At 42.1% G+C, this 20,468-nt stretch overlaps 1 protein-coding gene across 31 annotated transcripts in view; it reads left to right on the forward strand.

The window, feature by feature from the left end:
* Positions 1 to 20,468, forward strand: part of PTPRF (protein tyrosine phosphatase receptor type F) — a 332,623-nt gene that overhangs the window by 77,545 nt on the left and 234,610 nt on the right. For 30 of the 31 annotated variants that reach the window (XM_085512298.1, XM_085512304.1, XM_085512291.1 and 27 more), the window contains exon 2: positions 2,545 to 2,625. The exons of the other annotated variant lie outside the window; for it this stretch is intronic. The gene's annotated coding sequence lies outside the window, so the exon portion shown is untranslated. The remainder of the gene's footprint in view (positions 1 to 2,544; positions 2,626 to 20,468) is intronic. 31 annotated transcript variants of the gene reach the window in all.

A 20,468-nucleotide genomic window follows, 5' to 3' on the forward strand; every position in this document is an offset into this window, starting at 1 on the left:
ATGCTTCATGTTCATATGCCCTCTGCATAAGCAGAACATCTGTTTAGTGAAGGTGGCTATGAAATCCAAAACTGAATCGGTGTAAAATTCTAAATGTATGTGAGTCAGCCAAGTAGACGCAAGGAAATTTAGTACTTAAGCAATCACTTGAATGTGAGCAGGCTGTGTTGTGGTTGGGTTTTCCGGGGGTCGTAAAGTGCACATTAAGTGGTGCTGTGACAGAGTATTTTCTACCCTTATCTTAAGTCTTTGCTCTCTGTCTTTCTATTAATACTTGCAGTGTGGAAGAGGATTTTGGTGGCACGTTTCCCCTCCCTTTTATAGCAGTAGTGTCACTGTGGTGTAGCTGAGATAGTGGACTTGAACTGGCCCTATGATCTAAGCTCAGAATCTACTTCAGCTTTTGGAAAAAGGAGTCTTTAGTGGAGCGAGCTCATGTGTCGTATCCCATGAACAACTGCAGTTATGTGTGTTACAACTATAGAAAATGCCACAGGGTTTCCAGGAAAAAAATGGCTACAAAAATGCATAAAAATCAGTGTCATAGCAGCAGAGACTGATACATGTAAGGGAGGAAATTAATATAAATTGTTGGCTTACAGAAATTTCAAGCGTTTTTATGCATTTAATAAAGGGTTGCCATTTAAGTAGCTTAAGCATCCTTCTCTGTAGATAACGTGTCCTGGGATTTAACAAACCACTTACAGTTGGATGGATTCCACTCAGATGTGATTGCCATTCTTGCAACAAAGACTAGCTGATGAAGAGAATGAAAAGAGCAAGTACTGAAATGGCCATCCCCCATTTATATGGGGGAAGGGGGAGAGCAGGTTTTTATCATCTTCCTTCTTTAAGTTCAGTATGTTAGTCTTGGTCGCAGGCAAGGTGTTAGATGAAATGAAATCAAAGCATTGTTTCTGCCCGCAGAACTGTCTAACCCAAGCTATCTCAACTTGGAAGAGGTGTTGGCTGGATATAGACTATTTGTGGAGAGATAGGAACTGGTAGGGCAAAGCCTGCTGAGCTGGAGACATGATGCAGCAGCACAGCCAGAGCCAGGATTTTGGTGAGTGTGACTGGAGGGGGGCGTTTAAAGGAAAGCATCCAGGTAGATATGCTAGTGCTAGTGGATGAGAAAGCTTGCTGAAACAGAAGAAAGAGGGGCAATACGGTCAAAACTAGGGAAAACATACTGAGGAACATTGTAAATAGGTATTGGCAAGGTAGGACTTAAAGGTTTAATACAGGAACGTGTCCTGATTGACTGCAGTGAGCGCGGCAAATGTGTGCCAGAAGTAAATATAGTAGGGTAAGCACTACTACAGAGTCATTGGAGTCAACGCCGCATAACACAAAATTGCATAATATATTTATTTGTGAAGGTTATTTTAAATAGAACCATGTCCTTGGAAAGGTGACTGTGTTCTGGCTTCCTAGGCTGAGGTTTCCAATGGGGCTGAGCCCGACCTGGTGGCAGGCTGCCAGCTGACGGCTGAGCTCGTCCTTCTTTCATGCTGGCTCTCACTTGGCCAACTTGGCAGCCAGCCTGAGCTCCTGCAGAGAGCCCTCCGACCCCAGAAAATGAAAGAGGGAGCTCTATTGTTGGCCCAGTCAGCTCAGCTTGTAAGTAAAGATGTAGCACTGAGGGACATGGTTAGTGGACGTGTTGGGGTTGGACATGGTGATCCTAGAGATCTTCTTGATGATTGATTCTAAGTGGACCATATTGCCGTGCTGATGGCATGCAGGGTGGGGACTACAGGAGACACTGGTGGGAAGAAACTTCTTTCAGAGCTGGGTGGGAAGGGAGGGGGTTATCAACTGAATGTACTGGAGAGAACACATTTTTAGTTGACACAGTCACAAAGTGACAGTGAGCGTGATGCCATGTGTTAAAGGGTGAGGTGGAGTAAGCAAAGCAATGGATAATCTTAAGAATGGAAGGGCCTTCCAAGAGAAAACTCAACAAACTTGCTTTATCTGGGGCAGCAAAACGAGTTCTGACAGGGAGGTGGCATAATTCAGTTTTATCGTCAGGGAAATAAACTGCATGGATGGAGAAGAGCTGTTTAAGCTACGGGATCAATGTTGGCATGAAAACAAATGGGTAAAAACTATTTGGGAGTAAATGCTAGGCTCAAAATGTGCACTGTTTTGGCTGTGGGAGGAATTGGATTCTTGAGCATGTCAGACACGGGAGGAGGGGAGGAATGCTGTCAGTGTGCTGGGGCTCAGTCTTTCGGTCATGGCTTTTTGAGGCAGCTGTTGTTGCAGCACTGAGCTTATGATCTGTGAAGGAAAACCCTGACACTCCACATCCACGTGGTGATGGGTTATTGTGGTGATGATGTCATGTCAGAACTGGGATGGCACTGCTGTCCTGTGCTGTCACAGGTGGGAATGTGTGCTGAACCTAACTGCTTCTTCCGCAGGATGGAGAATTCATGTCATTAAACAAAGCTTTATCCTTTTCTGTTTAGTCTGTGAATTTTTCTGCTGTTACTGTTGTTTATGACACTTATTTTTGTTGTTTTTCTTTCCTAGGTATTTTTATGGCCTCTGTCACAGTAGCGTCTCAGCGTCTCGCAGGCATTTATGGATTTATTCTGAGAACGTTCCTGTGAGGTAGGGAAACATTATTACCTGCATTTTACAGACTGAGCCGAGGAACAGTGAGATAAAGGTTGCAGGAGGAGTCTGTAGCACAGCCAGCAGCCAAACTCTGATTGCCAACAACTTGTTTATTGTCCTAATCACAAACCCAGCTACCTGTCTTTTTTCCTTGTCCTTTTTTCTCCTCTTTCTTTTCTTCCTGGTCTGATTATTAGCAGAAACAATCTGCAAATGGCTGGGACAACCTCTGGAAAGTATGATTAGTTTTCTTGGTGTCCTTTTTTAACATTGTTACTTATGAGTTAAAATGTCTTTCTAAAAATATCAGCAGATCTGTTTATGTTAAATGATTAACATGTTTAGACTTTCAACAGATAAGCTGTCATGCTTTTTTTTCGAGTCAGTAACTCCTTTATCCTACCTGTCTGGGCTTGTGGCTGTTGCATTCTTACCCTGCCTAAGCTAATGCCATCCCAATCACCTAAAGCAATGCCAAGAATTTCATCATCCGTGCAAAGATGGGATTCATGTCAAGGCAGGTGTAAAGTTTTTCAAGCACATTTATGTATAATTACTGTTTAACTTTTATTTTTCTGAGGTCTTTTCAAGCCAGTTAAAATGTTCACCTTTTGAGCACCCAGATATTCTCCTAGAAATTGGATTTCAGTGCCCGATTAGCGATACTGATCCCTTTCAAAAGTATTTCAAAGTTCGACGTGTGCGCACTGAATTGTAATTTACATCATACAGTCAAATATAATGAATAACAGCTTGAAGAAATATACTTATTTTTCTTCAAATAGGGAGATTTTGAGCTAGGTTTCCCTTGAGCCCTTCTTTCACCTCAGGTTGTTATTTAAAGTGTGACTTTACTGCCTTTTCTTAGAGCTGCATGAGCATAACAAATTATAAAGACATCGGCAGGCTCTCACAATTAAATATTTTTATTGTCTATTAAAATAAGCAATGTTATTAAAATGATAACATTGCAAAGAAATGTTTAATGCTACCTTTCTAATTTTGTAGTCTGTATAATACACACATTGAATTATATTTATGCTCTTTATTAACGTATATTATGTGTCATTGTGTCCCCAAGAATGAAACCCTAATGACTCATGAACTGTCTCAAAGTGTACTAAATAAGATTAAAGAGCTGGCCAGTGACCTTAACAGTCAATTAGGCTATGCATTACTCAACCCAATATTTGTGGAGTGTAGAAGGGGAGAGAAAACTCATTAGCTAAGATGCTGTTTGAAACAAACAAGATTTCTCTAATACCAGGATCTAGTCTTGTTGCTTACATGGAGACCGAAGCACTTAGAGGAGGTATGTGTGTCTTGGAAGCACAGCAGAGTGGTCCTGGGAGGGTGAGGAAAGCCTGCTTGTTAGAGCTGAAAGAAAGCAAGAGAAGAGCTTTAGTGCTCAATGTGTTCTGGAATGGATTCTGGTGGGCGCAGGTGGCATTAATCAAACATTGGCAGTTCTAGGAGACGGTAGTCAGATGGTGGATGTGCCATTTATCATGGAGTCATAGAATGGTGTGCGTTGGAAAGGACCTTAAAGATCACCTAGTTCCAACCTCTCTGCTGCAGGCAGAGTTATCTATTTCATTGATGAAGATGTTGAAGAACACCAGATCAAAAATGAACCAATAGGGGACGCCACTAGTCACTGGCCTTCAGCTGAACATACTGCATTTATTGACCACAACTGTCTGGCTGCAGCCAGCCAGCCAATTCTTTATCTATTGACTAGGTCACCCTTCATAACTCATCTCTCCGATTAGAGATATGGATCTCTAACGCTTGAGGTGTTACACAAGATTGCATGCACAACAGGGCTGGTTGCAGAAATCTTGTGTTCCACAGAAACAGAAGAGCAGGGAAGAACTTGTTGGCAAGGCATACTGCATGTGTTTTCTCAAAGTTGATTGCATTTGGTGAGCATAAAGGCTCAGAGTGGATGTTCCCACTGCAAAGCAGTTTGTGAAGACCACATCCCCATCTCATGCAAGTCAGGAGAGAGGAGTTGGTGGATCCAGAGCAGCAGTGGTGTTACATGCAAGCTGAGCTGACAGCTTTGGTCATGCTCTTCTTCAGCTCATCAGTGGTCCTATTCTGTTCAATTTCATAGCCTTTCTTTTTGAGTGTGGTCAATTATGTACGTTTTCAGCTGACCCCAAGAAGGTCTTCTGTCGTTCTTAATGTAGAATCGGGTTTTAGGAAATAAAAATGACAGACTTAGCCCATGCAAAATGTGGCTGAAAGTACAGTTTGAGTGGCATGCAGTAACATCTTTTAAAGTAAATCAACTATTTTGAACTGAAATTGGGCAGAATCTCCTGATCTAGGTCACATTTTATCTGCAGGGGTTTCTTCTAAAGTAATTTCCTTAATCAAGTCCATCTCATTGTGGGTAGGGGGGTTACAAGAGAATTGGGGAAAAAAACCACAGAGTATATTTGTGTTGTTCAGGTGAATGAGAGGAGAAAAAGGAAACCTTTTTCAATCACGTCAGCCTGAATCCAAAGTATCTAGGGATGATTTTACAGGAGAGCCCCTGAAGATAAATTGTAACCTAGATTAGCAAAATTCAGATTAGGTTCCCAGGAGTTTGGAGGCTGCACTACATCTGGAAGCAATTTTGACATTCACTTTGACTGGGATTATTGTATCACTGCTCTTTCAGGGATATACAAAAATATGTAAAGTTTCAATTTAAATGTTACAGTCTTTAAAGTAATAAACTCAAACCGAAGACTGTTTGAAAAGATTAAAACCAACAAAAACAACCACCTAAAACCAGTGTTTTCTACTTGCACAAGCTATTGCTGGCATAATATTATCTGTCTGTGGTTCTGGTTTTGGGGGATTTTTTGTGTTTCTTTTTTCATGCAACGTTACCTCTGAAAGTTGGGCATTGGGATTGCAGTTAAAAATGAAGCTTCTGCATGATCAGTTTTCTTGATTCGGACATAAAAAAGTAAAGGAATAGTCATCAAAGTAAGATTCTTCTCTTACAATTCTATAAATCTTTCTGTCTTTGAACTGATTTGCACTTTGCAGTATGTGATGCTATATTGTAATTTAAGGGCATTTCAGTAGTATAGGCTGTGTTTCTACAACACACAGGCACAAACCTTATTCGACTTTACAGTTTGATTGTGTTGTGCCACTCGGGCCACAGCACAGTAATTCTTAGTGTGAAACAAGGAGCTGCTGTGTCTGGCTGTAGTGTGGTGAGCAGTATTTTCTGGCTGTATGTTAAATGACAGCCTCCAAAGGGCATCGGCTGAATTCATTGGCACAGCTCAGCATTCTTCATGTAGGGCTGTCTATGGTTTTTTTGGGCTTTATGGCCCTTTTATCTCACAATGAGCGGAGTGTTTTAACAGCTTGATACCCAAAAGGCACGGCTGCTGGCAGTTTACCTGGCTTCACACTGTATGTGCTGGAGATGCATGCAGGGAGGGCAGGGTGGGGTTTAAAGCTACAAATTTAGGCGAGTAAAACTCATTTCTGCTTTGAAGATGTATGCTTTAACTGTTCTGCATGGATATATGTTTTCAGAAATGTATTTATGAAAAACACTATCAACAGATGCTGGAGATGTTACAAGACTTAACCATATTTGCAAAATTGAACATGAGCATTAGCCCTCTGGTCTTTTTCATTTCCTTTTCTATTATATAATCAGCATATTGGTAGGTGGCTTTTGTTTTGTCGCTTCACCTACTTAATTAATTTAGCTATCTGAGGGTTATGCAATAAAGGTAGAATCACCATAACTGGCAGCGTAACTTTGCCATCCCCTGTAGTCAGCACTTGCGAGCACTGTGGCGCAATGGGTTTGAATAGCTGCCATGCTGTGTGTGCATTGGTTTTTGTTGTTTTTTATTTAAACCTGAAACAAGTGCTGAACTCATTAAAAATACATGCTACCTAAGTTAATGTGCATAAGAAGTTTTGGTACTGAGATCTCCTTTGAGGATACATTTAACTCTAATTAACTTGGTTTCGTTCTGTCTAGCAGCATAAGCTCAGTTGAAACCACCTAGCATGGGTTAGACTTCTGAAGTCAAGCTGTGTAGGGCATCAGATGGAACTGTGTGCAGAGCTGCTTGCCTGGCTCCCAGTGCTGTCCTCCTGCAGCAGCAGTTATATGGGCCCCTGGGTGCTGTGCGGCAGTGCGGGATGGAGCCACATCGCATCGTACTCTCAGGCAAGGCTGTGGATTTCTAGGGAAACTTGAAATAATTGTTTTTGCTGTCCTTTGATTGAACAATTGCATGGTATCAGGCTGCCCTTACTAAAACTGATCTTGAGTTATTCCACTTAGGAAATATGGAATGGCAGCCTAGGTGGTGATCAGCATTTCATTGGCATGGCTTTTCACTCGCTTCATACTTATCTAGTCATCATTAGTTCAGGGGTAATTTCAGTGCATTCTGCTAATAATGATTTGTTTTTTCAGTAGAAGCAAGTAGCAAGAAAGGGGCTACTGATGGCTATATTTGTATTAAAAGCAAATACAGGCATGCGTGGGTTGGAAGTTCTGTTTTCTTGTGTTTCTTTGGTTGGCCTGCCAGTGTAGGAAATTAAGCTTTGTTGTTGTTATGTCCAGTAAAACAGATTTCATTGAAAGATTGTGATTTTGTGAGAGAAGATTTGCACTGTATCACTCAAGGAAAGTACTCAGGTTCAGATTCTGGAGTAGATGCTGTATTTTGTATAACTGGATGGATGTGTGGATTTGTTGCATTCTCTTCACAGCCAGCAAAAGAAAATATTTGTGTCTTTTTAGCTGGTACGGAGGTTTTAGTCTTACAAAAGGATTTTCTAGATAGAAGCTCCAGTTAAAACCAGATACCGGATTTAAAAACCAGGGGAGAAAAAGACACCACTGGGCAATTTGGAATGTTCATTTCCTGAAAATTGGACCTTTTAAAGCTTTTCAGGTTGGGTACGTTAGAAATTGAGGCATTAAAACCACTAACTGCTTTTGAGAATGACAGCCAGAATCCCCATTAATGTTGTATGTCCTGCTTAGGGGATCACAGAGCAGAGACTGATGTTTGTCAGGGTGGAAAAGGAGCAGTTTAGGAAGTTATGATGCTTCAGCTGAGATATGGCAACTGCACCTAGTTCATTTAGGAGGAAAAAAACAGAAATCATAGGGGATGATCTAAGGCTGTCTGGTTTGCTTTGCATAGAAGCAGGCTAGCTATGCTCCTGTAATAAGTTGCCCTGTCTCAGCTGCAAGGATGATAATATCCAGTTGATGAAAGTTAAATTATAGCTATAACAGGTGGGTGCTTTAAAATGTTGATGTGCTTCAAGATAGCTGTCTGTTCACAGAGCGGTGTGACTTGCTGCGCAGGTTTGGACCAGCGGTCAGTCTAATTTGGTACCCTACCCCCGGCAGTGATCAGCGCTAGATAACTCAGGGAATGGCACAGGAAATTGTGCATTTGGTTATCAAATGTTTTATCTGCTGGGGAAGTGTTGTGTTTTTTAATGTATCAAGCTGAAACAGGCTGGTTTAGTCACTGAAAGGTGTTCCTTCTAATATGCGGTTAACTTTTAATCTTTGAAGAAAAGGAGCTTATTGACGTTTCTTAATGTTTTCCCTTTAGACACTTGAGCTGAGAGTTGGTCTGCGCCATATACAGTCTCTAATCTGGGTTGGGCTTTTTTTTTGTTTTGTTTTTGAAATGTTCTTCTGCATCTCTGGAAAAAACAGTCATGATAGCTGAGTAGTCTGGGGCTTTTTGCTAACGTTACAGCTGAAAGATAAAATACTAAGTGGGTTCCATGTAGTTATTGTATTGCTTGAGCGTGTCTGCACATTAATTAAAATTAATTTAAATGAGGCGATAGGAGTAAAGTACAGAGTAGGAAAAGGATAGATCAGAAAAAGCAGATAAGATAGGTGTATTCAAATAGTCAGAGCCTGATGAAATTTGCCCTAGGGTACAGCAGAGACTAGCCAAGCAACCTTCGAACCATTTACAATTATCTCTTAGAAATTGTGAAGAGCAGGAGAGGTCCTGGAGGACTGAAAAGGGCAGATGCGGTACCTGCCTTTGAAAAGGGGAGGTCCGGGGAATAACAGGCTGGTTAGTCTAGCTGTGATGCTTAGAGAATTGGAAGAAAATTTTTAATCAGTTTCTAGGAATCTGGAGGATAAGATGATGGTGAGGGACCGGGGAAAGCGGTAGCTTTTGACGTAACCTCTTGTGGCATTTCTGTGGAATAGGAACACATACATATTTAATTATATGGTAAACAAGTAACTGTTTAAAGACCGTGTTTGGAGAGTAGTTACCAAAACTTGCTGTAAAAATCAGGGGACCAAGGCGGGTAGTATGAACACACCCCTGTTTGTCTTGGGCTGAGCTCTGTTTGCTGTTCTCTTCACTGATGTGGGCAGGGGAGTACTTGCAGGATCTGCAGCTAAGACCAAACTGAGAGGGGCTGCAAGTGTTATAAAGCTGAGTCCAGAGTTAAGTGGTCATGGCAGACTGAAAAGGCATTTTGGAAGCCTGCAATGTGCAACTTAATGAACTGAAATGAGGAAATACCAAACAGGGAGGATGTGGCTAAGCTGCACAGCTGCAAAAGAGCGCTCTGGGACATGTATTGGATGACCACCTATACATGACCTAACAGTTACAGAAAGAACCAACTCCATCTGGAGAGTATTAGCAGGACTACAATTAAATATGAGGTAAAAATTCTGCTGTAGTCAGTGCCGGTCAGCCCTAGACATGGAGCTGTTGGTTCACTGGGGTGTGGGGCTGGCTGAAGGCTGCTCTAGTCATGACTGGGGTCTGGATAGGGGTTGAGAAGTGAGGCTGCTGGGACTACTGGTCTGACTTTGATGTTAGCCCTACTCTGTTTGGACTAGGGGGACCCTACCGTCTGTCTTACCCTGTGGTGCAGTAAATTACTTGCATCTTCCTTTTCTTGAGAGGATGAGGTTTCAGAATGACAGACCTCAGGTCAGTGGCAGTGTTCTTATAGGTAACATTAATCAGTGCTTCAAAAGGGGCAAGTATTGTTAAGGTTGTTTCCCTTTGAGTAGAGTCTGTTAGCATAAAGACATTTGTTTTCTCAACCAACTTGCAAGAGAAAGCACTATAATCAGCTGTATAAATTTCCTCAGTGCTTTGGCATTTTCTTTTGTTAGAAGCATGGGAGTGTTTTCTAGCATACACTGGTGGTCAGCTTAGAGCCTTTAAGAAACCTTTGCAATCAAGCACATGGATTGGAGTGGGGTGCTCAAAGGAAACTGTAGTCTTGTGATGTAATAAACATTTCCCTAATCAGAGAAGCTTGTTATTTCCCATCATAATAAATAGAAGACATGTGATGAATGACTTCAGCATCTGTTTCTTAATGTTTTGCAAAAATAATAGCTATGAGCTCGTAATAGTGATATGCAATCTGTAACATGTGATGGTTAAATATTAATGTACATTGGCTGTGTTTAAAGATCAAGAATGTCTCTTATGTAATGAAATGTTAACTTTGTTTTAAGCTCCATCCGGTTTTGTAAGGTGACTTCCAGAGGCAGAGTGCATTGCCATTTGGATGGGTAGTCTGTTTGCTGAACCTTATTGACAATTTAATGTAATTGTTTCTCTGGAAAGGTTTTTCTGGGTTAGAACATTGAGAAATGAACACTAAGGTTTTTGCTGAGGGCTGATTTAATTGCTTAAAAACATAGCCAGTCTGCTTGACAGGTGACCACACAAAGCATTCACAAAGACCAGCACTCTGTCTTGCTCAGCTGTCCCCTTTTCCTTAATCAAGCTGATGGTGGGTGCTTCTTTTATTTGGGTTTTAGAGCCAATTCCATTAGGCTGGAAGGGGAACGTGGCTGAGGAGCAGCAGCTGGGTTGGTATCTCCCTTGATAGCTGTGACAGCCTGTGGGGTCTGTGCAGCCCAAACTGCCTGTCCTGCCTGTGGGATGTGCCTTTCTGGCACAGCGGCATGGAGACTTTAGACCGTACGTGTAATCTCTGTTAATTGTGTTAGATATTTGTTCTCCTTGTTTAATATTTGTCAAAATCTTGTAAACGAAGTTACTATAGTGTGAAATTTTATGCTGTCCGAGTTTGAAATGATCCAGTTTATCTTGTTGACTTTCTTTTGAGCTGTTTCTTGTGGTGGTTCTGCTTTGCTGCCCTGAGTGTGGAGGTGAGAACAGGGCTTTCTCCTGAGTTCTGCTTTGTGGTTGTTATCTCCAGGTCTGAATGCTGCTTTATGCTGTTGTGAAAGGTGTATTGCTCAAGTGAAGATGTTTCATCTGCACCACAGTTGGGTTTTTTGGAAATCTCTATCTGTTGATTTCAGGAGTACAAACTATTGGCACTACTGGAATGGGAGACCCTAACTGATGAGGTACACAAAGAGGAAGGGCTGATAAAATGTATGCTACAGATGTTATGACAAGTACGTCATATTTTTTAGCTGGATAGCAGGGTGACTGATTGGCTGTAGACATTCCTGACACTGTCTGACAGAAAGGGTTATTTTATCTGAAAACAGTGCAGTTACAGATGAGAGAGCTCCTGAAAAACATCACTCACTTTTACTAGCGACATCCATCACTTCCTAATTATGGCTGCTCTCGGGTGGAGGAGCAAGTTCCTGCTGTTGCTCCTCCAGAGCTGCTCTCCTCACTGCCACAGTAGTATGGGTCAAAGCTGGTCCTTCCTCTGTAGGCTTGCAGATTGAATTAATGCACCGAGGTGTCTGTCTGTGTCAGGTGGTATCCCCATGTTAAAGGAATGGCCGTGGCTCACCACTGTGGAAAGCGAACAACTTTGTAGTTCAGCCACCTACTCTGCAGCACAGAAGATCTGTTAAACTCCTGTTTGGAAGTCAGAGCTTTCATTGTCCTTTGAAAAGCTGAATCAAATCAGAACAAGTTGCAAGTGCAGTGAAAAGAGAAACCTTTGGTACTGCTCAGAAACAGGAGAGGAGCTTTGATCAGACATGCATCCTGCAGTCTCATGGCCAGATGGAGCTGCTGGGCCATCGCCCTCAAGGTTCTTTTCCACAGTGCTAAGTCAGCTTCACTTCTTCCCTCAGAGCCTACTGGTCCCAGTGCCATGCTGCACGCTGACTGCTAAAGCCTGCTGCTGCCTGTGGGATGGGCCAGAGCTCAGCCTTCCACCCCTTACTGGTGCAGGAGCAGACCCTGGCAGCTGTGCCCATCGTACAGTGGCTGAATTGATGGGAGGCTTTATACCCGTGGAACCTTCTGTGTGGCTGTGTGTCTCACACCCTGAATTCCCTGAGCCGCCTCCTGCTCATAGCTCAGATGCTGGGCTCTTAAGAAATGTATTTTCCTTTGCAGTGCTAAATAATTCTCTTTTGGTAGGCTGACAGCAAGAGTGGTGCAGGAGATTTACTTTTTCAGTGTGGTACTGTTTACATACGGATAAAAATAACAGTTGGTTGAAGTATTGTTTGCTTTCATGTATATGTGCACCATGTGTTCCACTCTTTCTGCCTGGAATTCTTTCTATTTACTTTGTGCGGCTCATCGATCAGAGCATAGGCATGGAGATGCTGAGGATGCCATGGTGATAGGGTTAGCGTAGGTGCCTGCGTACGTGGTGTCGTCAGGGAGGAATAAGCGAAGGTTTTCAAAACTGTTGTTTAATTCCAGTGACTTTGCAGATGGTAAAGTATTTACGCTTGCTGGAATGGCCTGTGCTCCCCTGTGCTGCCTTTTCTCTTTGAATGCCTTGCAGCCTTTTCCTGGTTGCCAGTAATTGCAGTAATTAAACACACCTGGTAATGACAACAGCCCCGGTGCACCCTTTGCTTTTGAGGACGCTGATGTCCCTGAGGTTGGGAGCACCCATTGCCCTTGTATGCATCCCTTGATTTAAATCTAGGCTCAAGGTGAGAGCTGCAGCCTGTAGATTGGCAGGAGCTGAGAGCTCTGTGCCTTGGGTGCGTCATGGCTTCCTCATGGGAAGTGGAAGCAAGGACAACCAAGGTCCTGCAGAGCTCAGATGGTGTTTTTTGTTTCACCTTTCTTTCACTTTGCCCTGCTAAAGTAGGGCTGGTTCTTCACAAGATGACCCAAAGGTGCTGTCTCTTCTTTCTGGTAGAAAGAATGAGTGGAGATTAAAATAACATAAAAACACTGAGGATAGATTTAGTGATGCTGTGGTCCCAGTCTTGCCAGAGATTTGGTGGCCAAATACCCCAAGTGCTGATAATGGTTGAACAGTGCCTGTGGATTTCAGATGCAACCATGGGGTTCCAGTCCTGTATGTTTAACAAGCAACAATGTTAGCGATGTTGCTGAGGTTCTGGAAAAGGAAATGATTTGCATTAATGGCTAAGCTTTTCTTTTATTTCTTTTTCTTTTCTCTGTGGAAGCCTGATTCAGAGTTTAGTTTAATGGGTGGGAAAAGTCAAGTGACCAACCAAACAACAACAGCCAAACAGCTGGGGTACCCCCTACCCAATTTTTTAAGGGCTGAAAGACTGAAATGGATCATTATCCATCAATTCCCCAAAGACTAATTTGTGGGGAAGGTGGTGCCAGAGCAGAGGCTTTTGCAGGGAAAGTGTGGGAGAGGCCATCTGTCAATATTGTTCTTGCTGCTTTTCCACTGCTTTTACAAATTGATAGGCTGGGAGTTGTCTGTGCTGCAGGTAAAGCCTGTTTCAAGCCCTTGTGTGCTGATATTTTATTGAAGTGAGGCATGAGCGCTCCAGGGAAAATGGCACTGTGAGATAAAGCACTGTGATACATTGCATATAGCTTAAATGTCATCTTACAAGAAAATTTATATATAAAAGATAAAGCAGATGTTAATTGTAAAACTGTACTTGTACATTTTTCTTATTAAAGCATTTAATGTAATTCAGTGTATCTGAACACATATGACTGCTGTTTATCCATCCTAAAAATGTTTCTTTGAAACAGTTCTGTGATTATGCAAATACATAGTTTTAATAGAAGGGAGAGTGTAGGTTTTAGCAGTCTCTGATTAGAGAGAATATTTTCTTCCAAGATTATGAGTCTGAAGTAAGTTGATGTTATCGTTTGTTTTGAAGGAGAGAATTGTAGGTCCACGTTTTCTTCTACCCTTAGATAAGCAGTTTGACTGGAATAGCAGTTTTAATCTGTTTTAATGATGTTTTTCCAATATGAAAGGGGCCAGGAGATGCATAAGTCTAAAGGTCTGCTGGTAATTGTCGAAGTGATGGAAGCTGTTTACAGAACATACGGTGACTGGGTTGTTGCCTCTCACTGCAAGTGTGTGCGTGACCTTTGTTCGTGGTTTAAAGTATAATTAAGGAATACATGCCTCTGTGTATTTAAAAACAATAAAACCATCCCATGTGCAGACTGAGAGGTATTTAGGGATGGCAGACACAGATGAAGCATTTCGGTGAGCACTGGTGTTAACTCTTAAGTTACTTAGTGATGCTCTAGTGCCTTTCTGCAATGTGGCTGTAATGGGGTCACATTAAATCTTAAGTGTTACCTCACACCGGTGAGGTCATGGCTGGTTATCTTATCTATGCAGGTAAAACTGTCATCTTTTACAGGTGGCCCCAAAGAAGAGAAACTAAGAAATCCTGGCTTTCCATGCCTTCTGCCTGTGATGCATTCCAGGCCTTGTACAGGCTTGGTGCAGAGTTATTTAATAAGCTTTGCTTTTTGTCTTTCTCTGTTGGCACAGTTATGCGCCTTTAACGTGCATCCAAATGTGGAAACCTCAGAGAGGGAGGCAATCATAGGCAATTCTGAAATCCTTTGAGGCTGGCTTTGCAAACTCATTGTATTGTTTCTGTGTGGAGACAGAGGTGGGTACCCGATTGTCCTTGTGGTGGGTCCCTTCCCACTCGGGATACTCCGTGGTTCTGTGATAAATGCCTAACATTACTGGGACTATCAGGGTTTGCAGTGGTGGCTTTGCCATAGGTGTGTGTCAGGGGGCACTCACCGGGCAGGAGCATTGCTGCCAAAATGTCCCTGGCCACATCCCAGGGCTCTGCAGTGTGCTGGCAGTTCTCTGGGGCAAATCAAGTATTTGTTTGGCACACCAAAATAATGTAAGTATTTCTAATAAGGTGTTGGTGTGTATGTCTAGAAATACATATTTATTTAGCAGCTGCAGTATTTGAACCACAAACTGTGAAGAGGATAATGTAACACCTTTTAAATAGAGGAGGCAAGGAAGGGAAATTCCTGAATTGAGCCTCTGTTGGGTTGTGGAACTTGATAACCAGCCGTCTTAGAGTGTGGAATGAGAAGGGCATCACTAAAGGGGGGGGTAATGACCTGAAGACAAACACTCTCAGTCTTTTTATAGCAGAATGTCGGACTGGTTGGAAAGAAACCGAAGCTCTGTAAAAAAAACAAAACAAAACAAAAAACAAAGTTGAGTAATAAAGTTATCGAGAGTGGGTGTTGTTGTTCTCCCCATCCCTACAACTACGGTTAGCTGACTGCATGAGATGAGGGCTGTGGTATGGGATTAGTTTTTGTTGGTGTTTTTTTTATTCCTGAGGAAGGAATTCAAGGTCTGTTGTCAGTGCTGCACATTAATTGTGTCACAAACTTTCTTTTCTAGGGGTTGGTGATAAATGCATAATGGACGACTTCAGGAGAACTGATTAAAGAGAGATTTTTGTTTTATTACCTTTTTTTCTCCACCCACTTGGAGAGGTGACAATCTGGCTGGGGATCTTTCTCATCTCATTCCTCTCTGTCTGAGATAAATGCCTGGACCATTTTAAAGGCAGTTAGTAGCAGGAACAAAAGTTAAAAGAAAACAAAGTCTCGTTTTCAGTTCCTTTCCCAGTTATTCATTTTGGATTCAACACATGAACAACTAGTAGTTCCCTGTGTGGCAGAGTCGCGGGCTCAAGCCTACAATGGAGGCATTGTCATCACCTTTTCCTCCCTGTTTCTCTGTGCAATGAAGTTGAAATCCTGCTTTTGGCATCCAAGCTGTTGCTTTGGTGACCAATTTTGACTCCACAAGCATACATTGTGGTCTCGGTGAGTAGTTGAAAGAGTGTAAGGAAAAAGATAAATGTGTTCAAACACAGCTCTGTTTTGCAAGCCTTCAAGGTGATTCAGAATAGAGTTGTTTGCGTATTTTATTTAAGGTGGAATATCAGTTTGGTGTTAGGAATCCAAATGTCAGTGTTACAAATCCAGAAAATATAATTAAAGGTGATTTAACATGCAGAATGCTGTGCCCTTTACATATGAATTATAATTACCTTTAATTTTTGATAGAGTTCTCAGTTTCGCTGAGCAGCACTGTTTGTCTGCAGTTATTTAATTTTAGAAATAATTATGCTAGTTGCTTAAAACTCTTCTTCTGGAAGCCTAAAATGGAATCTGTCATTCGGGCGGTAGTGGATGCATCTTGGTCTTGCTGATGTTCCTGGAAGTTTTCCCGTGCATCTAACAAGTTATTTTAGGTGTTCATAGAGCAGAAAGGGAGCTTATGCTCGTGACATTTCAGAGGTGAAAGAACAAGAAAAATGGCAGCTTCCTCAAGCACTTGGATAGAGCAGCTGCTCCACAGGTAAAGCAAGAAAGAAACAGCATCCAATCTGAAGTGGGCAAATGGGTAGTTTCAGGGAGCCTAGTGACACGTGGTGGTCCAGCAGAGTTTTCCCACTGTCTTTGAACGTTTCCAGTAGTGATGCTGCAGGATCCTTACCCTGTTTGCCTTTGCATTAATCCCCTCCGGTCTGCTTTGTGTGGTTTGTGAGGTCCTTGGGTTGACGATGTCTCAGTGTACAGACAGCCAGGCAGTGCAGCACGCACTCAGTAAATGACAGCTGTAACGATTTAATGATGCCTCTCCCATAACGTGCTGATGCCGCAAGTTACTAACGCTCTCCGTGGGCTAACAAGCCTGTCCATTCACCATGCTGGGCAGGCTGTGTTGTTAGTCCTCCCCAAAGATTAGTGTTTATGCTCCCTTGATAAAAGAAAAAGCACTCCAAGCATGTGTTCAAAGGGAGACCTCTCCTAGATCTGGCAGGCAATACAATATCACTAATAGCTGCAGATACTTAAGTAGCCTATTTTCATAATCCCACAGGTAGTTGTTAAGAGCGTTTTCTCCTACTGGGAGAATATCTGTCCCTCTCTTGAACTCATTGTCAGCTCTCGCTGTATTTATGACCTTAATGGAGCTTCCAGCAATCATGCAAAGATGGAGTGGGCCCTAAGCACGTCCATGTTTCAGCATTATGTTTTACACCTTGCAGCACCTCTTGCTAGTGTAGGTGAACTGTTTGGGTCACATCTGTACTGGGAGCACAGACCTGTCGCATGCCCTCATAATGTTCCTTCTTTGGTGGCTGAGCTGTACTAAATTTAGTCTAGCTTTGTAGTTGCATTTTGCTCATTTAAATGAGACTATTCTCTTGGGCTAGATCACATCTGCTCCTGAAATAGTACTGAGGGCAGAATTAGTAAATCAGCCATTCTGGTGCATTTTCCTGAAATCTGGTGCATGAAAGAGGATAGATTGACAACCCAGTAACTTCTCACTGAGCTTTGTGGGAATTACTAAGTCAAAGGTACAGTGCAGGAGCAAAGGCACAGCACAACTTGTTTTCTTTGTACAGTTTGTTAGCACACTGCAATGGTTTAGAATTGGGAGTGTGTTTTAAGAGGAAAGGCTTTGGTGCTGCTCTGGGCTTTGGAGCTCAAATCACGTGGAGCTGAACCAGATTGTGTAAAGAGGATTTCAGAAACTGATAATAAAGGTGATAAAAGAATAACAAGTATATTGAAAGGAAAGATTATCGTCTCTATTTCAAAACAGAAGTTACCTGGGATACGTATTCTTAACTTTGGTCAATAAGCCAGTATGTAGGAAAGTTGAAGATTTGGCCAGGAAGGACTAAGGCTTCTGGTTCAGAATTAAAAAAGCACCTGTTGCTGAAATTTGAGCCTCTATTTAATCACAAAATAAAGGAAGAGAGAAGGAAAGCAGTTTCATATTACTTATTTAATAAATATCTTGTTCTGTGGTTGTATGTTGATTTGTAGACTTTAAGAAGGAGGGGGGAAGGGAACCTGATCGCAGTGATGTCGTAACATTCTATTAGAGCTATATAAAAATCAGTATTTTGGTAAATTAGAACTGCCTGGAGCATCATGGTCCAGGAAACATAGGAAGTTGTCTAAGATCTGAATGCAAAGCATTTGCCAATGAGTATTCTTGTCTGAGGTTGCTGGTGACATGTGAATGGGGAGGTAGTCGGAAGCGTGTAGGGAACCATCCATGGGCTGTTCTCCATTGTTGGTAAGGAGTTACATGTCCTATCTCATCTCTGCGCTGCAACCAGCTGTGATTCCCATATCAAACAGCAAGACAGAGACACAATCCTGGTCTGCTGAGAAGGGAGACAAGTCCTTGATGGTACCTTTTCAAGGAGGGGCTGAAATTAATAGATCTTCATCAGATATAGCTCTGATGCTGGAAGGAACTTGGTCTAGGCGAGCTGTAAATCCTGAGAGCTTCAGTCTCGTTCAGTAGATGTCTTCTAAAAGGTAAGAAAGCATGTGGCAGTTGCTTTGATCAGAAAAAGAAGTGGAAATACATGAGTGCTGTGCTGAAACGTAGCATTTACCAGAAGATTCCCCTTCTGAAGAGGCTGCAAAGGGTTTAACTTCCTGAAAGTGTTGAAAATGAAGGAGGAGCACTGTTCTGGCTGTGGAAGCATGCTAGAGCTTTCCTTAGGGATTGTTTACTGCAGAGGACATAAGCTTTAGCAAATTTTTCTGATGTTATTGAAATATAACTGTATTCCCTGGCTGGGAGATTATTTTGCAAAAGGAAATCAATCTAAATACTGCCTCGAAATCTCTTTTAGAGGTTGGTAAGTACTCTGCAGTGTGCAGTAATTGGGTCACTGAGTGTAGTTAGAGCACTTCTTCTGGGGGCAGCCTGGGCTTCAGCAGTCTTTAACTTGCTGCTCTGCTTTTTCACTGGCAGCTGCCCGGTGCACCAGACCAGGAGCCCACATCAGGTTAAAGAGAACTAAATTATTTTTGCTTCCTCTGCTTTTACTTTTGACTCATTATTGGTTCCCTGATCCATCTCTCTTCACAAAACTGTACTGATGTGTGTGAGGAAGGGCTGGGCTTGGATGCTGTGACTGCTTAACTCATCACCACCACTGAAGGATGTGCTTCTCAAATTGCAGCTACGGTTACAAGGGATGGTTGTATTACATTGCACTGGTGACTGGCTGCTTCCCTTGCTTGGTGGTCATTCCTGTTTGTGTGCAAGATTCCAACTCTTTTCAAAGAACCTGCTATAGTTTTTAAAGGACTGAGGTCAAATAAAACTGTAAATTTTCTACTGTCTAAAGCATACAATTATATCATTGTAGGCAAATAATTCGTTCATCTTATATTAAGTAGAAGTTTTGGAACATCAGGTATTAAAAAAAGTAAATCCTCATTTTCTTCTGCAGATGCCTGGCAGTTGGCTTTCAGTCAGTTCACAATGACTTACAAGTGGTTTTATCACTTAAAGCTGTAGGGGGTGAACACTATATTATTGCTCTTCAGAATGTCTACAGTGTAAATAGGAATAACCTCAAAACAGGTGGGTAAACTGGCTCCGTAGTGAAGACTTGTGGGTGATAAATGTTAAGAAGTCTTAGTTCCTTTTAACAGAAAATGCATTCACCGATGTCTGTGTATGGATTTTATTGTCAGTATTATCCTAGGATACAACAGCTCATTCCAGGAACAGTGATTTGTTGGTTTCAGACAGGCTGTGAAGAGTCTTTTCTCTGCCATTAAATCTTTTGCAGGACATCAACTTAATTTCTTCTAGTGGGCTGGAAGATGAAGGGAGGTAGTTAAATTTTTAAACCTTTTAGTTTGAGGAATACTTTTCTTTTCATTATTGAAGTTGGAGTGATGGATATTGCTGAAATCATGTATTTGTCCATATTAAATGAAAGCTGGCTGATCTCTCCCTTCCTGTGGAAAAAGTAGGGGCCAGGCATTCTTAACTTCAAGAGCAGATATATGCTGAATCTCAAATAAGTAAACTCATAAACACAAAAAGCCCTTGGATATAGAAATAGCGAGCATTCCTAGCAAAAATAAACTTGGTCTCCTCACTACCTTTTTATTAAAGATTTCAAGGGAGGAGAACACCTTATCTTCACCAGGTCCACACTCCCTCACAGTCATGCTGTGTTTAATACTCCTGATGCTGTGATTTATCATTAAAAGGTGATCTTTAAGTCGCTTATGCGAGCAGTATCCTTCTGTAATCTGTAATATAGTTTTGTTTTTTTCGTTACCATCTCCTATCCAGAGATCTTAATGTACATGGTAAGGTACCCAACATTTGCCTCACGCGCTGATGCACCATCCACATTTGTCAGTCCTGACTCTTGTTTACAGATAGTGGGGCTCAGGAATGTGCAGGTGGAGCAGGGTGTTCAATGTTAAGGCATGTCTTCTAAGAGCAGAAATAAAGTACCTGCCTTGTTTGAGGCTGAAGGATTGGGAGGGTGCCTGGTACAAAGTGAAGTCCATCTCCCTTGGGAGGAGACTGGGGCTTTATCTCCGCTGCAATCCCATCATCTTTGTGGTATTGCTCCATCCCCCTGAAAACAGAGGTGGGCCTCTTGCCTTTGAGAGGGGCAGCAGAGGCTGCTCCTTTGGCTTTGTCTGCGTGCAGCAGCCAAGCACTGAGCTCTGATGTCCAGGCAGTGTTCAAACTGGGGGGATTGCAAGATAATAAAGGTAGGTAATTTTTTTGTTACACATAAGAGGCTGTAGTGATTCCACATGAGA

Source organism: Coturnix japonica, chromosome 11 (genome assembly GCF_054131305.1).
Source record: "Coturnix japonica strain WE chromosome 11, WE-NBRP24, whole genome shotgun sequence".
In the NCBI taxonomy this organism is placed as follows: Eukaryota; Metazoa; Chordata; class Aves; order Galliformes; family Phasianidae; genus Coturnix; species Coturnix japonica.